Source organism: Branchiostoma lanceolatum, chromosome 18 (genome assembly GCF_035083965.1).
Source record: "Branchiostoma lanceolatum isolate klBraLanc5 chromosome 18, klBraLanc5.hap2, whole genome shotgun sequence".
Classification (NCBI taxonomy): Eukaryota; Metazoa; Chordata; class Leptocardii; order Amphioxiformes; family Branchiostomatidae; genus Branchiostoma; species Branchiostoma lanceolatum.
The window spans coordinates 5,112,865-5,128,623 of NC_089739.1; the positions used below are offsets into that span (position 1 = coordinate 5,112,865).

Below are 15,759 nucleotides of genomic sequence, written 5' to 3' on the forward strand. Positions count from 1 at the left end.
GAAACAAAGTACAAAATCGTTCCTACCTGTATTGAAGCACTTACCTGGTGTAGAATTCTGAAAACAATTCTTTTATATACATAAAGTTAAACATGTTTTAAAAAGGTAAATAGGCAGATGGACATGAATGACAGTACTCTCGAGAAGAGTATCATCACAGGACAAGATATGATTATAATTGTAAATATATGGTATACTTAGCTTGGGTGTCCAGCATTGCCCTTTTTTTTTACTGTAACTGCATTTAAGTTTACGGGGATTCGATTTCGAGGTAGTAGGGAGACAATTAAGTGTTCGTGGTGGTTTTAAGTTAGCGGATTAAACGAGGGTGTAGGCGGGCAGGCGGCAGAGTAAGCATTAAACCACCGCGAACATTTCACCATTTACAGTATATATACCTCATGGAATACCATAGGGTCTTATCCTTTTGAATATAGGATATAGACACTATAGACTCAATCCGCTCAAGCGTTCATAGTGCAAATAAAAAGGAACATAACAATCAGGGCCAGTGAAATTATAACTTTGACTCATGCCACTATTCCACTCTTCGTGGGATATACGTATTTTTATGTAACATGCTATAGTAAACAATAGACTACTTTTGATACAACATCCTGCGGTGAACAATAGACTATATTTTATTTAACATGCTGCGGTTAACAATAGGCACAGATCTCAAAACGACTACTAAATATAAATAGGCTAGAGATTTCTGCACAGCACTCTAGTTCATAATGAATGCTTCACGGCTGTTAAGTGTTCTTGCCTCTTAAGGAGACAGTGATGGGCACGAGTCTTTAAATCTTGTAGGCCATCTTCACTGATGTTACTTTTTTAAGCTGTTAGAATTAAAAACCAATTCAATTCGGAGAGAAACCAAAAAGCAGAGAAGGGTGGTGAAAATGTCAACAGTTTGTGTGTTTTTTTTTCTTTCATGCAGAATTATCGTTATGTTTTTTTAAATTTTTTTAATTTTTTTTCTAGCCCATGTGATTGAATTCTGTGCTCTAAAACAGGGCTTCTCAAGAAAAGAATATTTTCGCGAAGGAAATGATTGGACCGAGAATTCGGTTAAAAAAGCCAAAGAAGAGTGGTATATTGTTGAAAATCTGGCAGCTTATAAAATACGTCAAAAAATTCTGAAATATATCGGCAAAGCGATTGTACATTTCAATTCCTCATTAAAAAGCAAGTTTGGGGCCAAAAATGGGATAAACTTACCTTGAAATAATAATCCAGTTTCGAGAAACAATTCCTCCTGGAAAATACGGTATAAAATTGTCGTTATTTTATCCAAGGTCCATCTTAAACACTGAACAACGTGCGACTGTTAGTACACGCTCAAGTTGATTGAGTTTAATAGTGGGCACTGGCTATTTCGCGCCTTCCTTCCACCCATTAAGTCACGTGATAGACCATACCATTTTGAACCAGATTTAATTTTTATTATTCTTCCTCAGAGAAACAGACAAGTAAACTAGGTATAGTGGTACACCATTACTTATTATAAGATAACTGTAGAGTACTCGACAGTAATATTCTCAAGAATACGGAACAGATAAGGTGCTTTGTAAATGTGCAAACGAACGCCCCCGTTTGTGGAATGAAACAACCCACGCGCCAAAGTTACCTGCCGTTTTGCCGACCACGTGAATGCCGTGTTCTTATGCAACGACTTTTCTTACTGGCACGCTTTCTAACGGTTTATATAATAAAAACCGTTGTATAACAAGCCAAAAAGCAACGTGCATAGGGAGCACGTGTCGCACAGACACGTGCTAGCGTAAAGAAATATTAAATTTTTGTAGAAAATTAATAGAAAATTCGGAAAGCAAATATTCGCTGTTAACCATACTTTAAAACTAGCGAGTACACAAGAACTACCTCCCCTTATATTAACGTATTTCAATACGCCAAATAGCAGTTACTCAAGCAACTGGATATAATTTTTGCAAAAGCATATCCAGTCGCTCCATTTCCTTTGAGTAACTGCTGTTTGGCGTATCTTATGATTTTGGAAAAATCATGTTCAGTTTCTCCATTTGCTTTGAGTAACTGCTATTTGACCTATTTCAATACAATTGCTGTTAACTAACAGCATTCTTATGTAGGGTGGTTCCTAACATTAAGAACTGTGTGATTGTATTTACGCTACAGTTATAGTATAGAGACATATTCACATCAAAAACCCAATGGAGATCAGTGTATGAAGAAAATATGAATTAAAAAACAGTACCATTTTAGAGTCGTATATTCAGATAAAATAAAGAACCAAAATCTATTTTGAAAATTTGAAAAAAAGCCGTTATATAACTGATATTTATCCCCGCGGTTTCTGATATCCTCCGGTAAAACGTGATTTCTGACGCCGTTACGTAAAGCGCGGCAGGTACACGTGAGGCTGGAACACGTGCGGACCGGACGCTCGGCGAGAGGACGCCTTGGTTGACGCACAAACGCAAAGAACCACTACAGTTTCCTGATACTACGCACTATACAGAAAAAAAGATGACATCAGGACACATGGTTAGAAAAAATAGAAAACGACGGTCGTGCATTCATTTCAATGGGTGCTTCGAAGCTTCGGATGCTTCGAAGATAAACATATGTATGTATGAAAAATAATGTTTAAGTCACTCGACTCCTCGCATCTGTGTGGCCTTTTTTATTCTTCATGACGATCTTTTTATTCAGCAAGATAATTGTAAGGTATATTAACCTACGTAAAAACAATCCGATCTTTTAATCAAAATCTAACAACTCCGATACGTGAAGGATGACATGTAACGTTTCGATGCGTTCAACAAGCTAATCGTAGCACATGTTTTGAAAATTGATATTTTTTGTGCAAAGCTATCCATGATTCACCGGTGACATTGATAACTATTTCCTTCCCCGTAAGACGAATTGAGAGTTTCCTTGGCGTTGCGCTATTTCAAGGATATTCAGAAGAATCGTTGAGAAAACGTGACTTGAAGAGGCTACGGGATGGCAGCCGAGAGATACCGATGTGACGTCAAATCGTCTGCCGGTGTCAGGAGCGATGCTAAAATGGGAGACTCTTCCCTCGACACGTGACGGTTAGTATTTATACGTCGTAAGATATCCATCACGTTTAGAAGATTTAGCGTCATCATTTTCTAGGACATGCAGTGCGTGGATTTTTGGAGTCTGCTCAAAAAAGCTGTTATCCTTTTTAGAGCACTTGATTCGTGCTTTATAAGTAGTGTACCACTCAAGGTAGCGCCTTGGCTAATGTCGTCATATTGGAAGTAAGGTAGAGATAGAAGAAAAAGAGTTACGTCCAGAAATCGTTTTCCGTTGCTATCACTAAACAGATGGAAGAGGGGGGGGGGTGTAATTTTGAGATCTAGGCAGGTGGCATAATGAGGGTACTATTTCTTCAAACGCCTTCGTTTGAAATTAAGAATGACGATATATAAGACATTTCAGACACAAAACTATAGGATCTTAGGTCACGAACAATATTTAAGACATTTCAGACACAAAACTATAGGATCTTAGGTCACGAATAATATTTAAGACATTTCAGACACAAAACTATAGGATCTTAGGTCACGAACAATATTTAAGACATTTCAGACACAAAACTATGGGATCTTAGGTCACGAACAATATTTAAGACATTTCAGACACAAAACTATAGGATCTTAGGTCACGAACAATATTTAAGACATTTCAGACACAAAACTATAGGATCTTAGGTCACGAACAATATTTAAGACATTTCAGACACAAAACTATAGGATCTTAGGTCATGAATGCCGTTCCTTCTGCATTTTACTGATAGAAGTAGTCGAATGTACATGCCCTGTAAATTGTCATGTTCCGAAGGGCTACAGCGTATTACGGGGGAGGGGCGACCTCTAAACAGCTTCCCTCTTCTTTTGAAACACGGGGGAGGGGGGTTCTCTTACAGGACCTCTGGAAAGAAAGTCAGAGCTAGTTATGACCGCCATACAGAAGTTCCATCCGGTAGCAAGACGAAACACTAGTATCCTTGACAGTAAAGCGTTTGCACGCGCCTTCAGGCGAATGAAATTAAAGTCAAGGCTGGAGATTTCCCTTCTCAAGTTGCCGCAAATATAGCGCGCACGTTTTTCCCGGGTCACGCCGACCTTTACCAACACTTATATAAACGAACGTTAACCCGGGGCCTCCTGAAATGACACTTATATAACCAAAGTACGCTTTCCAAAAAACCGGCCGCTTCTCAACGTTGCTGACGCACATCGCTAGGTCAACGTGACCCGGGAATCATGTTTCGGCCTACAACTCGCTCTTATTTTCGTACCAGCTCTGATCTATAAGCACCGTTAAGGCGTCTAATGATTCTTTTTCCATCTAATATCAAACGAGTTCGTCACTTACACATCCCGTTTTAATCTAGAGGGGTGCACGTTTTCTTTACAGAAGGGTGCATGTGCATTCTTAGTCAGCAATGACGTGATACATTGACGTTTGTTGGTATATGTGAAGCCTACTACATGTAAGTAATGGAAGTCGAAGAAGAAAAAGTGAATACTTTTTTTTATTGGGAAATACGTCGTGTAGTTTGATATTGCCGTCGTCCCCTAAAAGACATACACATTTTCCCCAAAAAACGTTATCATTAGAATCTCTTCCACCTAATATACGCAGCATGCATACATGGTACCCTAAGAAAAAGAAATTTCAAGCAAACGTGAAAAAGGAATATCTGAAATAGACAAGTTGCTTAAAGAAATATACTAGGTTTTCTAAAAAAACTGAAATATTAGAATGTATTTTATCCAATATAAGCAACATGTATACAAGCTAACATGAGGATAATATAGGAACTTCAAAAATAAAAGAGAAGCAACCCCCTCGCCCTGGGTCAGCGTCCTTTGTTGTATTCATTTTTCCGTGACGGCAAAAATTACATGTATCCTCCAGACAAATTCTAGCCACAGCCAGAAATAATCAGTCATCCGGCCAGGCTCTAAATTGACGTTCGCTCGCGGGCGTTACGAATCCCAGGTCGCGAATTAGGGACTATCTACTCATTCTGGGGTAAATGAGGGTTAATAGCAGGGGTCAATCCGCTCATGGTTGTTACTATAGCGGGTCAAAGGTCAACTAGTAGAGCATATGAATTAATAATAATAATGATACATCTGGGTTTGAAACTCGGGGAGGGACGCTCAACGTTAAATGAAGGTTATCAAAATTGAAAAATGTAGGCATGCGTCACTTTGGGGAAATATCCGGATAAACATTGACAAATATCGAGCTACCTACATGATGAGAATCTTTGTACTTTTTGCACTCACGTGACTATGACGTATTAGTATTGTCCACCATGTTGGATGGTTGGACGTTGATATGATAACTTGAATTTGTATATTTAATTATAATAATGTAGGTATGACACTAAACATAGTAAATGGGTATGTCTAACGCTTCTAGGTTCAATAAACTCGGACGTCACCTGCAAACTATGCCAATGAGGTAGCCCTCATTTCAGCCAGTGGGGGGTTAGCCCCCGGGTTATACTAGGGTCACATTTCCAACCCGGGGCCCGGCCGGACTGTTTGCGGGAACAAAATATTAGAATGTATATCAATAAATATGCTCAGGCTATGCTCTAAATGATTTGTGGTACTTTTTACGTTTTTTCTTATCTTTCATTCCATACTTTTCTTTCCCCAAGACTGCCCGGACGGGCCCCGGATTGGAAATGTGTTTGTTTAATGTTTATTGTTTATTCGCATATGTACAATATAAAACAAATATAAATAGAGCAAAGAATACATACAGGGGAGGCCAGAAGCCTATACGGCTTTTCAGGGGTCTCCCCTAAACTACACAAATGGAATTTTTACAAAATTATATATAATCGAAACTAAGAAAAACTAACGAAAGAAGAAATTGGAATTGTAACATAAAGCCTAATGAAACAAATGAAAAGAAGAGGAACTACAAAGTGAATTTTGAGTTGTAAACATAATAAGTATTACAATGAATAACAATTTATAAAGAAAAAGGTCAAAATTATACAAAGATAACAATCATATGAATTGTGAAAATGTGACCCTGGCATAACTTGATAGTCAGCGAGTCGTGACAGACCTGTTTAACGAAATCACTTATTTCTCAAACACCATATCAGTAGAGAGTTGTAGACGGCATGGTGGTCTTAGGGTAATGCACTTTACATATATATTTTTTCCCACTGGAATCCTGAAGGTAAAAATGAGTACCTAGCTTCGGTTAGGGACGTAAAACCGACGGTACCGTATTTGAGGAGAGTCAGACTTCGAGCACGTTAAAGATCCCATCACTAAAACACTATGCATCGATGATTCTGTACGAGTGGATCAGACCTCACTGTCAGATGTTAGCCTTGTACACAAAACTGGTGTGTTACGCCTAACGGCGGTTTACCGGTTTCGCAAGACAAACAAAAGAGATGGGTATGGTTTGTGAGGGATAGAAATTGAATTACGGATTAATGGTGTTATATCTTTTTGTTAACGTGTTGTATATACATATAGATAGATAGATCTAACGTTATATCTATAATTTGTATATTTTTTAAGTGGCGTTGGCAAAATAAGTTGTGTAACTTGAGTGCAGCGCCACTTTGTCTTTGTTATCTTTGAATAAAAAAAAATGTTAAAATGTTTACAGACTACTTACATGTATACTTAAAGATGAAGGTTCGGGCACTCCGATTACATTTTGGTTCCTCCTTGTAAAGTGGCAGCACCCACCTCCCCACAGCGGCTGCTACACTAGTCCATTAAAGAAGTACTAAACTTTTTACCGTTAGAGTGAACTCTCAGGACGAAAATTCGGGACATAAATTTGTACAGTAGCATCTTTGACTGTAGTCCTATAACAAATTATTGTTCATTCCATTTTAAAGTTGAAATGGCGATAATGGTTGTTTTTTTGTTTAATGAGAAGCCTCAGACTTAACGACACAATTCATGATTAATTCATAATGTCTTCGGAACTGAAACATCTTGATTTTTCTTTATCCTGTTTTATTTCTTACACTATTAAAGGATTTGATGTAATGCACCACATAACCTGTAACGACCACTTTTGTTAGAAGTTTGTTGTTAATCCTCTGACCACTTAACAAAGCCGATAAAAACAGACGTTTTCCCTTGTGGAATTTTTTTGCTGGACGATAAGGATTTATTTGTACTCACAGGCTCTGGTAAGGGGTTATCTCAAATCCGACATATCAAATAAGATCATTGCGTTTTCTGCATGCGTTTGGAAGGAAAATGTTGATTTCTGTACCATCTCTGTCCCTCTTTCTTTCTTTTCCTTTCTCTGTTCCTTTCTCTCTCCGTCTCTATCTGTCTCTCTCCGTCTCTATCTGTTTCTCTCCGTCTCTATCTGTTTCTCTCCGTCTCTCTCTGTTTCTCCTTTTCTCTCTCTCTTTCTGTCCCTCTGTCTCTCTCTTTCTTTCTCTCTCTCTCTGTCTCTCTCTGTCTCTATGTCTCTCTCTTTCTTTCTCTCCCTGTCTCTCTCTGTCTCTATGTCTCTTTCTTTCTTTCTCTCTCTCTCTGTCTCTCTCTTTCTGTCTGTCTCTCTCTTTCTGTCTCTCTCTATCTGTCTCTCTCTGTCTGTGTCTCTCTCCGTCTGTCTCTCTCCCCGTCTGTCTGTTTCTATCTCTCTCTCTGTCTCTCTCTCCCCCTCCCGCAGAGGAATAAAGAACGGTGAAAAAATAACCTTTCGTTACGAAGCAACACGAAAGCTTTGACAGTGCCCCCTGTCAGTACAGTTTGCCGGCTCGTTAAATCGCGCCGTCGCAAATTGATAGAACAAGAGGCTTCAGCTGACGGTCACTTCACTCAGTAAAACTTAAGTGGAGTCCATTTTCCTCCCCACACTGCACCTATTAAATCACTTACTGTCGGCGAGGGGTTTCTAGGTCAGCTTGTCAAGAACCAAGGCAATATGGGCTGCTCGTGTACACTGGGTAGGGACAGGGCGGAAGATTTTTATTTCCTTTCTTTCCCTTTTCTTATTTTGTTTAGTAACGTCGATGAGGGTTAGACATCCAGGTAATAAGATACGCTAGAAAAGAGTAACTCAATTGCCAGCAACCCGATAATTTTGGAAACTGGATTTTCCGAAATCTGTCCAGTTTCTAGATATTCCAAAATCTAGCCAGTTCCTTGTGTAATGAGTAACTGTTTTCCCGTGTATTCCTTTTTGGCGACGCCTCAGGGGCGAGCCAAATTTTTACTATATTGTGTGCAGATTGCAAGAATTCTAGGAATTGTACAGGAATGTGAAAGTCCATGGGACGATAACTCAAGAATGCCTGGATGTATTGTCTTCATATTTTGTAGGTGTGTAGGTCTGTGGGAGACCTTGTAATGATTGGATTTTCGGCCCCCTAGCAACTTTCTATGGTACTGCAGGGGAACTTTCACTTTTCAAATCTCGTCTTCTGAACATGCCATAGTCATGATTTTTAAGTGGTGGATAGCTCTTTGTTAGGAAAGTATGTCCTGTAGATTTGGACCCCCTAACAGCTTTTTTGGAACTGCAGGAGCTGATTTTGACTCAAACCTTGAAAGAGAATAACGCAAGAAGGGGATGACGGATCATCATAATTTTTGGTGTGTAGATAGCTTAAGTGATGATTTACATAATCATATGCCAATAATGGAAATCAATATCTGATTTGCATAATTAATGAGGGCAGTTAATAAATCAGCTGCATTCTATTATAGGACTCTCAAACACATGACATATGTAACTGAGACAGAGATAAATATCGATAGATCTCAATTATGCAAATTGGTACTTAATTGGCATAATCAATGACAAAATACTATAAATCCATAGTGGTAAATGATGGGGATTTCATTTTTGCACCATTTGGAAGTTAAGTAAATGTGGCCACTATTAGACACAAATCTTGCATAGAGGGCCTCTTTACATAATTTATGAGGAAATGGTACGATATCTTTTTTTGTGAAAACAAGATTTTCATACATTGGACAGCTTGTGTCATTTTGGTAGAGGAGTTGATCAACTGATATGATTTATGCGAGGTCCTTCTTTGCATGTTGGCTAAAAACGATGTTAACAGAGACCACCGTCGCCATGGCAACATCTTTTTATGTTGCCAATCTTGTTTCTTTCGTTCAGTTATTCCGTCGCACTCTTCTAACACATTTTACATAGTAGTACTGCTTTGACTTTTCAGTTTAATCTGTCGCCACCATTCCCGTCTTTTGTTAAAAAAGTCACTCTATCTATACTTTCTTTGAATAGTTACTAGGAACATCGAATATATCTGAGTAAGTGTTGGGGCTGGGGTTAGGGTTGGGGCTGGCGTTGGGGTTGGGGTTAGGGTTGGGGTTAGGATTAGGGTTGCGTTTAGGGTTAGGGCGAGGGTTAGGGTTGGAGTTGGGGGTTAAGGTTAGGTTTCGAGTTACCGGTTAGGGTTAGGAGTTAGAGTTCGGGATAGGTTTAATCCTGTATGCATTTCGGTATTTCCTTCTTAAAGTTATTTCACGTTTTAATTGCTGAAGTTTTTCAACTAGCTCTTCGCAATAATCAATTGCCAACCAACCCCCTCCCTTACGGAAGAGTTGAAACGGAAGAATCAACTCAGCTTCCTCATGGGAGGGCGAACTGTCGATTTCCTTGCTATTTGGAACAAAAACGAGCCACCAGAGCGTGCTGTGATCCGCCAAGATTAGTGAGGATATGTAGATTAATCCTATAATCTGGTGTGGGCCGGCCATGATGTGATTCAAACCGCGGAGATGGATGATAATTGGGTTACCGAGAAAACTTTGCCCATTACGTCGTGCAAAAGAAAGTCGTTTGATGATCAAAGTTTGCGCCAAAATTGTCTCCAAAGAGAAGAAAATAGTTCCATAGAATTTCTGTTGACCAAATGGTTTTTGGTGGCATGAGCGTTTGTCCATTTTTTTCTGAATTGATAGGAGACAAATTTCACTTTGGACTGTATGTCCCAAATATTTACCTCCATGAAAAATTAAGGTATTGTTTTTGGGTGTATGTGTGTCTGTATGTCTGTCTTTGTGGTCAGAATAACTTTAGAACCTCCGGATGGATTGTGATGATATTTGGTCGGGGTAGATTTTGGGAACATGAAGGTGATGATCTAGCTTGGGCCTCCTGTTGTCTATACTTGGTACTGCAGCAGAACTTCCAGTTTTTGTACTTTTTGTCCTGTATATGATATAGTCTTGATATTTAGTGGCATCTTACTGAAAACATACCAATACAAATATGAAGTCCTCGATATCCACTCCTGTGCTGTGTAAATGTACAAATGTACCAAAAATGTGATTATTAAATACCGAACTTATCAAACACACCTGTAAAGTATTTTAGACCATCTAGGTCGAAAGAAGGCCAGTATATCTTTTTTTTATTTCTTCGCATTTTTCTTCCATTCCATTCTGCAAAGATTAACGGTATAAACTAAAACAACAAGAATGGGGTGAATACTTTTCACGCCGGTGATGGGCATACATGTCCACACGGACACATTGTGTGGGTTAAAATGATGGTCAGATTCTGGAAAACGGGGTCACATACCGCGAGACTTGGGCTGTTTTTCTTCTGGAATTTCCCCTGTCGGGTATTTAACGTGTACTAGATGACCACCTCCCTGGTCTCAACACGACGCGTTATTTATGTTGGTACACTAATTATTTTGCCCTTTATTTGAGCCAGTCGCGAGGGATCTCGACATCGCGCCGTGAGACGAGAATTGGGCCTAAGCACAAAGCCTGTTAGGAACAGGGGACCAGAGGAAGCCGCGAATCATCAATTATAACTTGGAGGCAATACTGACAACTCTGATTGGTTTTTCGGTTTGGTAAGAGAATGAGATTAGGGAACCTGGAAAGTAGGGATGGAATAAGGGCACGAAAAATAGGTCACAACATAGTTGAAACAACAAGACCACAGCATGTCCAGGACCAAATGTACAAAACAATACTCATCAAGACCTACCCACCTACGAAATATCAAGACAAGCCGTCCAAACCTTTTCGAGTTATGCTGATCGTTACACACACACACACACACACACACACACACACACACACACACACACACAAACGCTACCCTGTGCATAACCTTCTCGACGAAGGTAAAAATGGAAGTTGTGATGCAGTACCATGGTCGGCCACCAGGATGCCCTAAATCGACCTTGACCATCGGGTCCACAACACTCTTAGCAAAATACCAAATGTATCACAATCCATCCAGACGTTTTTAGGGTATTGTACCGGAACTAGCACGCACGCAGACAAACAGATCAAAAACTATACCTCCATTTTTCATGGAGGTAAAAACAGAAAAAAGTCGCCGTGTCTGTATGTCCATGCTCAGTACCATATATGTAAGTCCCAGGGGTAGTCAAAGGCAAACGCCGGAGAAAGTTTGTGTGTGTTCTTTGATTGTGCCAAGGCGTGGCAAAGCGATGGTCACGCGACCATTGTTCCCGCACAGTTTGAAAACGGTAGTCATCTTTACGTATGAGCAGTGAAGCGCCATCTGTCAGAATTACCCTAACAAAAGGGAACAGTCAGTTCATTCTGCCATACTAAATTTTGTAAATCTACAATCTTTACAATAAATTGTATCGAAACTATTGTATGAAAAAGCAAACTATTTTTTAGCCTCCTTACTTAGCCTTGTATCAAGAACAGATTGTAATTTATAAGTATGAACTGGACATAAACACGTTAATTTGGGCATCTTTGTTTGTCAAAAGTGTTACAGAAATGGTCAATGGAAAGTAGTTAAAAAGTAAAGCAAAATGGATGATATTGAATAATATGTACTAGTAAACGAGCATGACAATGTAACGTTACGTTTGTTATGGCTTTATACGACGTGATCACATTGGTCTTAGGTCGTCGCAAGATTCTGATGTTGTACACTTTTCAACCGCCAACAAGTATCTAAGAAAGCCTTTTCTTTTCCGTAACAAAACAGCTGATTTTTTACGACATATGCATGCCTATCTAAGAAACTCCTCAAATTGCAATCGTACAACGATCGTACGACGAATGAGACCGAGCCCTTAGAAAACTTTGTATTTCTTTCCTTACCTTAGATTCACCGGTATCCCCTTCGGCCCTGCTGCGCTCTCTACCCGCCAGTTCAAACTTCACGTCCCGGTTGTGTCCTGTAACCCCTCACCTCGGGGATCAATAAACACACCGGACCTGGGGTGATGTCTCGGCGGGACTGAGTCACCTGGCGTCCGCCCCCACTTCAGCCTCTGTCCGGTACCGCAATCGCAACGTCTAAGCTCTCCTCTACGAGGTAACTTCACGTTCTAACCCTTACGGCCTTGGTAACGCCACATTTGATATGTTTCACATGCGGTTGAGGGTTTGCACTCGGATGATCGGACATTGCGTTACGAAGCTGCAATTAAACCACTCACTGCACTCTCAGGTCTGCCGGGCTGGAGTACCGTATATCCTATACAACCCTCCTTCCCCCTATAGCCGGCTACATCTCTAGCTGTTGTATTTCGCATTCCATCCATATGTATGTCGTTGTTTTCCTTCTTATTTCTTTGTGTGTGTGTGTGTGATATAGTGGGTTTTATGTAGTTCGATTGTGTAACTGTCACTAGAATTGGGTATTTTAACTAGGCAAGGAATCGAATAGGTTGTAGTGGTTTTCATGTTGTGCCTTTCGTTCGTTTTGATTTAAGTCTTGATTTGGGTTCAAGGACTGTTTTCTTTTTTCCAGGAGTACCTGTGTTTCATCTTCTTCCTGGAATGCGTTCAGCAGAGTGTTTATTTTAGCATCACTTTCTTGGAACTCGTTCTCACCGATTCCCAAGTTGCGTCAGTTGCTACGCAGCTAGTGAGTTCTACGCTCACTCGTTTATTTTACGGGAATTAGTAGCAGGGTATGCTGTGCCAGTTTCAAGGCTATGTTGCCTAATTAGTTCCTGGAATGATAGCAGCGATTCCTAGTACGTTACATTCAAGGCTATACTGTCTAATGAGTTTGTAGTCTTTTCATACAAGTGCACTTATATAATTTGTGTCCGTTTCAAGAATTCTTCACAAGTCCTTCAATGTTGTGCTATAATTAGTATTTTGGAACAAGTCTTTGAAATTTAGATGTAGATAGCCCTTTTAAACAAAATATACAACACAAAGTTCTTTACTGATTATTTCTATCCGTGTGTACTTGTATTATCAGAAACCATGACTTAGCGACGTCAAATGCACGTAATTCAAACCGTTGGACGAAATATGTCCGTCTACGCGTCTTGAATGAAGATTGTCATGTATATGAACAAATTTACCAATAAAAACATTATCACAAACGCTATTCTTATTATTCAGGCGTAAGGCAGGTGGTATTCTCGCCGTTTCATTTTGGGACAGCAACCGTCAGTAGCAATTTAGCAGGTAGGTTCACATTTTGTTTATTAAAGTTTGTTTATCAATATTCTATTTTTGCACAGACATATAATCCTCAAAATAGCCTTTTTGGTAGAATTACGCAAGCCAAAATGAAAATCAAACATGCTTGAAAGTAATGGCTCTCCGTACATTTTGATACTAATATGCTTTTAAAGAATTAGAAGATGTAGAAAGTTGGGCCACTCCTTACTATTAACGACACAATCATATATTGTTCAACCCACAAAGTTTATTTTCCAAATGGAATGATTTGGTCTAAAAAAATTAGGGCACGAAGGAATGTGTTTTTGTGTTCATCTTTAGAGACTACGCCCTTATGTGAGGGCTGATCTCTTGAGAGAGCACCCCGTACTAATTACCATGCATTTTCTGCTTAATGAATAAATTAACCCGGGCGAACTTAAGCTAATTAGCCTGGCTGCACCCTTTTAGTGAGATTTCATAGCCGGCTGAGCCCGGGACGGATTTTAGTTCTTCATTAAAAGTGGAGGTGGGCTAGCATAGCACTTCGACAGAACGTATATCGTACAGGTTCGTGTTAGCGTATATAAGGATGATATCCCGTGTATGTAATTTCCAAATGTTGTGTATAAAAAGATATCGTACGGGACAAACGAAATTCTGATGCAAAAATGACCAAAAATCTTACAGAAACCGTGTTGAATACTGTTGTAACTACAAGACAAGAACTTCTGATAACACATTACAACGGAGGTACCATGCTGGTCAAGAGGTTAAAGGGTGTATAGTTATTGTTTACAGTTGACTTTGCCATTAATTGTTGACAAACACAAACAATCCATCAGCCAGACTGATCGCATGGAGTCCTGCGAATGCATATTACTTTCTTGGACTGTGTGATCTAGGAAATATATTTGCTTGTATCCATAATATGATGCCGTAGTATTACTATATGTATTAATGAATTTTTTTCAAAGGAAACAAAGGAAGAAAATGGAACGTATCAACGAATAACAGAGCAAAACGAAAAACAAAACAAGTAGACGATGGGAAAGCTAGTACGGGAATCGAACTCTTGACTCCCATTCCACACAAAAAATGGGCAGCGTAGCTATATGACAGACCTGAATATTTCATTGGCAAATTTGATATTCTCACTACCAAATTTTGTACCAGAAAAAAATATGACGGGTAAACAAAATATATTTTTTTAAACCACAGATGATTTGATATGAACATTATGTACTAACTATTGCCCTAATGATTGTTAACACACAAAAAAGAAAATAAAGCTTTTAAGACATACTTTTGATTTTAGAAAAATGGAGATTGTACATCAGTATATAATGATAATTTAGTACAGTGTCCCGCAAAATTCTTTCCATTTTGGAAATATTTTCGAAACCATCAGAGGTACTATAGGACTACCAAGAAGATACCGAACCCATCTATTAGAATAAATGACGGAGCCTTTTGTCTACAATATGGCCCAAAGTTAAAACTTCAACTCAAAACTTTCTGTTACGTAGATTTCCTTCATGATTAGGAGTTCTTAGAAACGAGTCAGTTTCTCTAACCGCAGAAATTTCCCACGATTGAGAAAGCAGATAACATTATCGATTTGGGAACAGATGCGAAAATAAGCGTAGTTTTCACCAAATTGATGGATGACTTCTTCTCATTGGTAGTTAATAAAACTATCCCAAATAAGGACTGACAAATACGTTATCTTCGGATCTGGTTTAACTCGATTAACATGGAAACTTGCGGCTCCCTCGAACCCCAAAGTGGTGGTTTGAGTCATGTAATAGGTCCTATCTCGGTCTAGAATCATGTAAGAGGAACTGTTATGAGATATCTATCTAGGGGTTATTTGTAGGGACAGTGAATTAAGCGTAAAAACCTCGGCTTTTACGAAAGTGGACAAAATCGTGTCACCCCATAATGACGAATTACGTCTTTCAGAGTGCGCTTTTTTTCGGAAGGTCATCAAAAATCGCGTAAAAGGAACTGTTATGAGATATCTATCTAGAGGTTACTTGTAAGACACTGAATAAAGGGTAAAACTGCGGCTTTTCCGAAAGTGGACAAAATTGTGTCACCCCATAATGAATCGTTACGTCTTCTAGAGTGCGCTTTTTTCGGAAGGTCATCAAAAATCGTGTAAAAGAAACTATTATGAGATATCTATCTAGAGGTTACTTGAAGAGACATCGAATTAAGCCTAATATCGTGGCTTTTAAGAAAGCAGAAAATGGTAAAAGGATTTCTATCGCAGAAGGACATCTTACTTTTTTGAAGGTTATCGCAAGGTTATATGGAGTTCAAG

At 39.2% G+C, this 15,759-nt stretch overlaps 1 long non-coding RNA gene across 1 annotated transcript in view; it reads left to right on the forward strand.

Annotated features, from left to right (window-relative positions):
- The window catches only part of LOC136424105 (uncharacterized), a 32,451-nt gene extending 19,586 nt beyond the window's left edge, over window positions 1-12,865 (forward strand). Inside the window, exons 2-3 of the long non-coding RNA XR_010753819.1 lie at window positions 12,131-12,342; window positions 12,781-12,865. This is a non-coding gene — a long non-coding RNA (uncharacterized lncRNA). The remainder of the gene's footprint in view (window positions 1-12,130; window positions 12,343-12,780) is intronic.
- The last annotated feature ends 2,894 nt before the right edge of the window (window positions 12,866-15,759 follow it).